This window comes from Saccopteryx leptura, chromosome 5 (assembly GCF_036850995.1).
Source record: "Saccopteryx leptura isolate mSacLep1 chromosome 5, mSacLep1_pri_phased_curated, whole genome shotgun sequence".
NCBI classification, from domain to species: Eukaryota; Metazoa; Chordata; class Mammalia; order Chiroptera; family Emballonuridae; genus Saccopteryx; species Saccopteryx leptura.
In genome coordinates this window covers 191,553,049-191,562,714 of record NC_089507.1, presented here as the reverse complement: position 1 = coordinate 191,562,714, position 9,666 = coordinate 191,553,049, and positions in this window count along the sequence as shown.

The following is a 9,666-nucleotide window of genomic DNA, read 5'->3' as shown; positions in this document are numbered from 1 at the left end:
AGCTGCCAAAGCCATGATCAGCAGACCCATCAGAACTCAGCCTGCATAGTTTTCCTGATACTTACAATACAAACAGGGACAATCTAAGGGCAAAGTCATTAAACCAGCTGGTTAAAAATAAACTTTAGAATTTCCTTTTGATTAAAAAACTATATATGCCAGACAAATATATATGTTTTCAAATGTTGCTGTGAGTATTAGAAAATTCAAATAGAGGTCAGTCTTGGCATGAAAAAGTCACTGATTATCTTTAATCTCATCATTAACACTTAGGGTAATGTTAACATTTTATAGAAATAGTTGTTCTACAGGTAAAAATCATTTGGAATTGATGAATATGTGAGAAAATAAGAAATCTAGCAAAAATATTCTCCAAAAAAGCCCAAGCCAGGAGAATGTTACTGGTGAATTATTTCAAACTTCCAAGGTAGAAATAATTCTGTTATTTAATATTTTTAAAAAACAGAGAAATTAGTTAACTCCTAAAGGTCTTTTTGAGAAAGCCAGCATTCCAGTGACGCTTCATGACTTCTCAAGAGGAAGGAGATCAAGATTAGGGCAGAGGAGGCAGTGGATAGAAATAAATGAATCGATGCCTTCCTGTATTTATAGCTTTTCATTTTGAGTTGAGTTTCAACAGGTAAACTAGCTCAAAAGGAAAAAAAACTTAATTACACAGTAATGGGAAAAAGGAACAATCTGTGACATGTGATTGTACTTACAAATTATATGCATATGTATCACTGAAAAAAAAAAAAGACATGACCACCTGCTCTATTAAGTTGTTGTGTCCAAGGATTGTTTTGATAATGTGGACAGGGTTGAAGGACACCTCAGAGAGGCCAGACACTCGCAGAAAGAGAAGGTTTGGGGGACATTAGCACTTCTTCTGTCCCCACCCTCCCTCTTCCTTTCTCTCCTCATTCTTTCTGTTACCTGTCCTTTCCTTTCTTTCCCTCTCCTTCACACCTTCCTTCTCTGATCTCCATCTCTCCTTTCCTTTCTTTCCTAAACTTTTCCTTGGATGCTAATTGATATAGTTAACCCTGTGACTAGAGCAATCTCTACCACCTTGCTTGGGCCAAATCTTCCTATTGAATGGATGTAGAAAAGGAACCTATCTTGAGTGGAGATTCATCCCAGAGTAATCACTACAGACAAATCTTCAACTGTTGTCATGGTTAATTATAATTAACCAAGTCCTTCCTATCTATCTATCTATCATCTATCTACCTACCTACCTACCTACCTACCTACCTATCATTTATCTATCATATATCTATTATCTATCTATCTATCTATCTATCTATCTATCTATCTATCTATCTATCTATCTATCTATCTATCTATCTACATTTGAGTCCATTCTATTTTAGTTAACCCCCTGAGCATCTTGTGGCAGATAGTATTTTCCAAAGATGGCTGAAATAATATTTCCAGTGCTACATGTTCTTATATGTTCTTCTAGAACCTTGCCATTTACCCATCAATTAGTGAATTCTAATTCTCCTCCCCTTGAATCTGAGATTCAACAGAATATGTTCACCAACAGAATATGGCAGAAGTAATATTGTGTGACTTCTAAGGGTAGGTCATGAAAGGTGTTGTAGCTGGTCTACTTGCTTTTGGAGACCACCTAATAACCCTGACTACCCTGAGACTGCCCTGCTGGAGAGGCCAAATGCAGTGGGTACTCAGATGAACAGCCCCACCTGAATTTCCACTATTAGTCATGACCAACTACAAGTCAGGTGGGAGAGCCTTCTTGACATCTCACATTGTTGAGCCTGCAGATAACTGCAGCTCTAGGTGACATCTGCTGAAACCATATGTGAAACCCTAAGTTAAAACTGCCTATCAGAGAGCCCTTACCAATAACCTGACCCACGAAATCATAAGTCATGTTTTAAGTCACAAAGTATGGAGAAAAATAATGGAAACAGCCTTCAATATTTTAAGGGATAAAGTGTAATTAAAACTCATTGGAATGAAGCACACACAACATAAGGGACAAAATTGAACAACGAAAATTAAATGTAATTGTATTTTATAGAAGAAAAGTTTAGGGTTTTGTATACTTTTCTCCAAGCATCTTCTTCAACATCGGAAGTGCGCAGGCATGACAGCTATATTTCCTGTTTTCAGTTTATCTCCTCTGGCCTCTCTGGTCTTCTCATGGAGAAAAGTTTTCTGCACTCTAAAATACTCCTTATCCAGTTTGATTAATATACTCTCTCTTCAGGACACCCTTTCTTCTAACTGAACTGGCCATAATGATCTCTGGGGGAAAAATAAGGAAAGTAAGATGAAAGTCCAAGTATAGGTGAAGAATTTGGATGATACTTGAGACTGTCTCAATTTTCATTTTAAGGAACTATCAAAAAGAGCTATAGTTGACCATTTGATATCATCTAGCATATAAGTCCCCTTCCATCACCATTTCTCCCTATACCTTCTTCTACCTCCCCCATCCTCTTCCCTTCTAGTAGTCATCATGCTGTTGTCTGTCAGTGAGTAGTTTTTTTGGTTATTGTCTAACCCTTCACCTTTTACACCCAGTTCCCCAAACTCTACCCCCAACAACTGTCAGTCTGTTCTCTATCTATGGATCTGTTTTTATTTTGTTAGTTTATAACAAATACCTCCATAGTGATCAGTATTTCTATGGGTTTTCTAAATGTACAATTTACTTTTTAAACTGTTTTATTTAAAATAGCATTCATGCATTAACCTAATTCCTACTTTCTTAGAAAATACTTTTACACAATTATGGAATGTTTGAGTTTCTTTTTATAAATTTTTTTTCACTTTTAAATCAATTATCTCAATGTATGATCTTGAACTCAGGAAAATAATTGCATTAATCTTTGAGTTTGTTATTTTATTAGCTATAAGCTGTGAAGTAATCTATGATTCAGCTTGTTTATATGATCTGACTGATGACAATCTGGCAGGTTTTTGTCCAGGGAGAATCTGTCCCACCCTGTGTGGGTATTGGCTTGAATGGTGCTAGTCCCATGGGCCAAAGCCATCCTGTCACCTCACAAGCAAAGAGGGCAGGTTGAAGCCAGCTAACATCTGACGGGGAATCCACGGTCAAAGGCATGACCTGAAGGGAAGAACTGAGTTCACTGTCAACTATACTGAAATGAAAGGGAAAAATAATGTAAGTTCGGTTATTTATTTGGTCCCAATCATCAGGAGAAAATTGGTAATTGTAAAATAGCACTAGCAAATATATCTTTCCATTGTGAGGCCCCTTCGGTATATTTGTGCTAATGTTAGCTACTGTCACAAGAATGGTATGAATGCTGTTATAATTTGGAACAATAAGTATAAAATTGCATTGAGCCACTGAATATTTTAATGGACACTTCCTAGCTGAAGAGACTAGAGCCAGCCAGTCTTCTTACACTCTTAATTTTTAAAATTGAATTTATTGGGGTGATACTGGTTAGTAAAATTATATAGAGTTCAGGTGTACAATTTTATAATACATCATCTATATATGGTATTGTGTGTTCTCCACCCCAAGTCAAGTCCCCTTCCATTACCATTTCCCCCTATACCTTCTTCTACCTCCCCCATCCTCTTCCCTTCTAGTAGTCACCGTGCTGTTGTCTGTCAGTGGGTAGGTTTTTTGGTTATTGTCTATCCCTTCACCTTTTACACCCAGTTCCCCAAACTCTACCCCCAACAACTGTCAGTCTGTTCTCTATCTATGGATCTGTTTTTATTTTGTTAGTTAATTTTGTGATTATATTCCACATATGACTGAAATCATATGGTTCTTGTCTTTCCCTGATTGGCTTATTTCCCTTAGCATAATGTTCATCCAGGTCCATCCAACGCTGTTGCAAGGGTAAGATTTCCTTTGTTTTTACGGCTGAGTAGAATTAAATTGTGTAAATGTACTACAGCTTTGTTTTGTCCACTCATCTACTGATGGACTCTTGGGCTGCTTCCAAATCTCAGCTATTGTAAATATGCTGCAATGAACATAGGGGTGTATATATTCTTTCAAATTAGTGTTACAGGCTTCTTTGAATATATTCCCAGAAGTGGAATTGCTGGGTTATAAGGCAGTTCAATTTTCAATTTATTGAGGTAACTCTCATACTGTTTTCTATTGGCTGCACCAATCTGCATTCTCACCAAGAGTGCACAAGGTTGTTTTTTTTCCCACATCCTCACCAATACTTGTTTATTGATTTATTGATTATAACTATTCTGACAGGTTTGAGATGATATCCTATTGTGGTTTTAATTTGAATTTCTCCGAGTATTAGTGACTTTGAGCATTTTTTATATGTCTATTGGCCATTTGTCTGTCTTTTTTAGAGAAGTTTCTATCAGTTGTCTACTTTTTAATTGGATTGTTTGATATTTTGGTATTGTGTTTTATAATTTCTTTATAAATTTTAGATATTAACCTTTTATCACAGGAATCATTGGCAAATATGTTCTCCCACTCAGTGGGTTGTCTTTTTGTTTTGTTATGGTTTTCTTTGTAATCCCATTTGTTTATTTATTTATTCATTTTTTGTTCCCCTTACTCAAGAAGATATATTAGAAAAAAAATATTGCTAAGGGAGATGTCCAAGATTTTATTGCCTATGTTTTCTTTTAGGATTTCTATGGTTTCAACTGTAATATTTAAATCTTTAACCTATTTTAAGTTTATTCTTATGCATAGTATGAAAGGTGGTCTAGTTTATTTATTTATTTTTTATTTTCACACTTATCTGTTCAATTTTCCCAACACCATTTACTAACCGACTGTCTTTACCCCATTGCATGTTTTTGCCTCCTTTGTCAAATATTAACTGACCATAAAAGTCTGGGTTTATTTCTGGGCTCTCTGTTTTGTTATATTGATCTATATGTCAGTTTTAATGCCAGTACCATGCTGTTTTGATTACTATGGACTTGTAGTATAGTTTGAGATTATGTAGTATGATTCATCCAACTTTGTTCTTCTTTATCAAGATCACTGTGGCTATTTGGAGTCTTTTGTGGTTTCATATATATTTTGGGATATTTGTTCTTGTTCTGTGAAATATGTGATTGATATCTCAATAGGAACTGCATTAAATTTATATCAATAGCTTGCTTTGGGTAGTATGGATATTTTAATGATGTTAATTCTTATCAATGAACACAGTATATGCTTTTACTTGTTTCTGTCTTCCTCAATTTTTTCCTTCAATGTCTAATGATTTTCTGAGTACAGTTCTTTATTTCCTTGGTTAAATTTCTTCCTAGATATTTTATTCTTTTTGAAGAAATTGTGACTAGTGTTGTTTTCTTAGTTTTTTTTTTTTTCTGATAGTTCATTATTGGTGTATAAAAATGCAACTGAATTCTGAATATTTATTTTGTATCCTGCTACTTTACTTAATTCATTTATCAGTTTTAGTAGCTTTTTGGTGGAATCTTTAGGGTTCTCTATATACAGTATCATATCATCTACAAATAATGACAGTTTTACTTCTTTCTTTCTTTCTAATTTGGATGTTCTTTATTTCTTCTTCTTGTCTGATTGCTGTGGCTAGGACTTCTAGTACAATGCTAAATAAGAGTGGTGAAAGCAGATATCCCTCTCTTGTTCCTGATCTTAAGGGAAATGCTTGTAGTTTTGCCCACTGAGTATTTTGTTGGCTGTGGGTTTGTCCTATATGGCCTCTGTTACATTGAGATATATTCCCGCTATTGTAACTTTGTTGACAGTTTTCTCATAAATGGGTGCTGGATTTTATTAAATGCTTTTTCTATATCTATTGATATAATCATGTGACTTTTATCCTTTATTTTGTTTATGTGATGAATCACATTTATTGATTTTTGAATATTGTACCATCCTTGCATCTCTCAAAAAAGTCTTAGTTGATCATGGTGTATGACCTTTTTACTGTATTTTTGGATCCAGTTTGCTAATATTTTGTTAAAGATTTTAGCATCTATGTCCATCAGCCATATTGGCCTATCATTTTTTTTTTCTTAGTAGTATTTTTATCTGGAATTAGGATAATGCTGGACCTGTAAAATGAGCTTGGGAGTCTTCCCCTCCTCTTGAATTTTGTGGAATAGTTTGATAAGTATAGGTGTTAGTTCTTTAAATGTTTATTAAAATTCATCTGTGAAGCCATCTGGTCCAGAACTTTTGTTTGTTGGGAGTTGTTTGATTACCTCTTCAATTTTACCAGTCCCTTCAAATTCTCTAATTCTTCCTGATTCAGTTTTAGAAGATTGTATGTTTCTAGGTATTTATCCATTTCATCCAGATTGTCTAGTTTTTTGGCATATAGTTGTTCATATCATTTTATTATAATACTTTGTATTTCTTTGGTGTCAGTTTTTCTTCTCTTTTATTTCTGATTTTATTCATACACTCTCAATTTTTTTAACTGTAAAAAGAAAGATCGTTAAGGACATTTCTAGAAATAAGAGTCTGTGTTCTGAAAAACATCTTTATTTATTTAGAATGTTTTTTAATTTATAAGATACAAACTTCCAAATTAAACAGATGCTTTTTAAATTGAAGTCTTAATTATCCTTCATCTAACAAATTTGTAGGTGGAAACTACAAATTTCCACATAGTATAGGTACCCTTTTATACAGCAAACATCTCTTGCAAAACAATGCTTTCATAAATTCAGTGTAAATGATTTGGAAGCATAAAGATTTAATTTCATATTAGTCAGGGGGGTTGATATATACTTAGGCTTTTATCAAAACCCTTGAAATTAGAATAAGAGTTAAGTATATTTGAGAAAATAACTGATGTTGGAGTCACATGTTTTCAGACAAATACATAGTATTAATATTACAAAATGCTTGGTGTTTATTTGAGGTGAGAGTGCATAGCTCATGGTGTTTGATAAGTTATGGCTTAAAGCATAATAATGTTTAGGCTTAAGGCATCTTTTAGATTCTGAAATGTACTTTTAAATTTGGAAATATTGAAGGCAAGTGATTTTAAGAGCATCAACAATAATTCATAGACAAATAGACAGATAGACAGACAGGCAAATATGAATGAAGGATCAGAGGTCTTCAGTGTTAGACCCAGTTAGTGAGCTAAGGTAAGGAGGGGTCTTCCCTGCAGGCAGGAGTATATTTTCAAAGACAGATCAGGTCTGTGTCATCATTTTGGGGTTTTTGGCAGCCCAACTCTGTGTTCCCCTAACTAGAGTCAAGATCTGGATCAAAATCCAAGCTCTCCGTCTTTGGAGAGAAAAACAAGCATGGGCAGCCTCAGTAGGGAGTTGAGGTCTAATATGAGCTCAAACCCATGGCTCTCAACATAAGAGTAAGGACATTTTAGCTTAGAGTTGGGGTGAGAAATATACATTAGCAATCCGTTTCCTTGGCAGAAATGCAATCAAACCTTTCCAGAAGCTTCCAAGAACTTGAGGACACATTGTGTTTTGTGCAGCCACCTCTGGATTGGCTGATTTTGGCTGAGATGGTTGGAAGATGCTTGGACACTTTGCAGTAGATCATTTAAGTCAGCCCTTTTCAAACTTGAATGTGCACATGAATGCTTGAGGAATAAAGTTTCTGACTCTGTAGGTGTGGGGTGGCCCCAAGCATTTACATTTCTAATATGCTCCCAGGGGAAGCTGATGTTGCTAATCTGGACTGCACACTATGAGCAGCAAGGATACTAACAGTTCTGGCTGTGTGTTGTAATCACATCCGTCGTGTCACCAGGTCTGGCCTATAAAAATAGAGGATACTCAGTTAAATTTAAATTTCAGACAAGTAACAACTTGTTTAGTTTAAGTATGTCCCATAGTTGGGACATGTTTGTTCTTCAAAAATTTATTCCTTATTTATCTGAAATTCACAATTACCTTAGAATCCTCCATTTCATATGGCTACTCTACACAAGGAATATTAGAAAATGTTCCTGTCCCAGGTGTTTTGATTTAATTGGCCCAGAGTACAGCCTGGGTATATGGACTTTACAAAACACCCTAAGTGACTCTAATGTGCAGCCATGGTTGAAAGTTACTGATAAAAACTCACCCTCTTATTAATCAGGTGAGAAAACTAGAACAGAAGGGGTTGTATGGTCTGGTCGATGGTAGAATGGGGATAAAACTTGGGGTTTCAAGCACTCTTTGCCCCATTAAACCCCACAAGCCTTCTCCTATTTAAGTATTTAGAGTGCATGTAGAGGGCTGACTGTTATGAATCTTAATTCATGGGTGCTTCAAAGTGCATCTATTCTAATTCTTTTTTTTTCTTTTTTTTTTTCTTTCTTTTTTTTTTTCTGAAGCTGGAAACGGGGAGAGACAGTCAGTCAGACTCCCGCATGCGCCCGACCGGGATCCACCCGGCACGCCCACCAGGGGCGACGCTCTGCCTACCAGGGGGCGATGCTCTGCCCCTCCGGGGTGTCGCTCTGCCGCGACCAGAGCCACTCTAGTGCCTGGGGCAGAGGCCAAGGAGCCATCCCCAGCGCCCGGGCCATCTTTGCTCCAATGGAGCCTCGGCTGCGGGAGGGGAAGAGAGAGACAGAGAGGAAGGAGGGGGGGGGGATGGAGAAGCAAATGGGCGCTTCTCCTATGTGCCCTGGCTGGGAATCGAACCCGGGTCCCCCGCACGCCAGGCCGACGCTCTACTGCTGAGCCAACCGGCCAGGGCTCTATTCTAATTCTTAACCTAACTTCTAGGAACTTTGAAAAACAATATTGTCTGGGTGCCCCACCCCCCGAGAGTCTGGTTTAAAGGGCCAGGGATACAGCCTGGCCAGTGGGATTTTTGATAGCTCCCTGAGTGATTCTAACACTCAGACAGGGATGAACAGCGGTGTTCCATCAGACCCTCTATATGCAGTAGACCTGGAGCCAGTGACTCTAGAGCTGTCTGTAAGTGGTGGGTCCAGCTGAGCCCATCACAGATGTGTGTAAATCAGCAACTTCAAAGGCTGGAAACCCTGAGCTTGACTGCAGGGTAAACCTGGAACGCCTCATATGTTATTCTTTTAAGACTTGTCAAAGCATCTGAATCCGTTCTAATTAAAACACACATAGTTTCCTTAGATTTCGACATCTTAAAATACCTATATGAGCCTTGTATGTATTTCCACTGGTCCTAGGATATCCTGTTTCTCTGGTGAAATGCAGAGTAAGTAGTTATTTAAAAAAATAAAAATAAAAAAGAGGTCGGGCATGGGGAGGGGGAGAGAAAACCAGCATTTGCTTAATCTGAGCTTTCTAACTGGTAGATTCAAGCTGCTAGAAGTATCTCCCCCATCTCCAGGCCTTCCCTGTGATCTTATACGTTTCCCCCACATCAGGAGAAAGAAGAGCAGGTTCCTACTTTAGAAACAGCTGCATATCAGGCCTTTCGTGAGGAAGGAAGATTTCTTAGGCAAAGTATTTTGGCAGGAATTAGGACAATAAACAGTAAGGCTTTGTACTTTCTTCCGGCTTTCTCCTTCAAGAATTAAAATGCACTTAGAACAAGCCATGAATGAATTGCTACTGTTTAAACTAAACAAATGAGGGTCTTCTGAAGTCTTGAAATTACAGGGCATTTCATATTTCTCACACCTGTGAAGGTCATTCATGGTTTTTCTATAGGGAAACACAGTCTTTCCATCCATCAGAGGGGGGTGAATAATTGGAGTGCTTATTAATTAGCCTAATCCC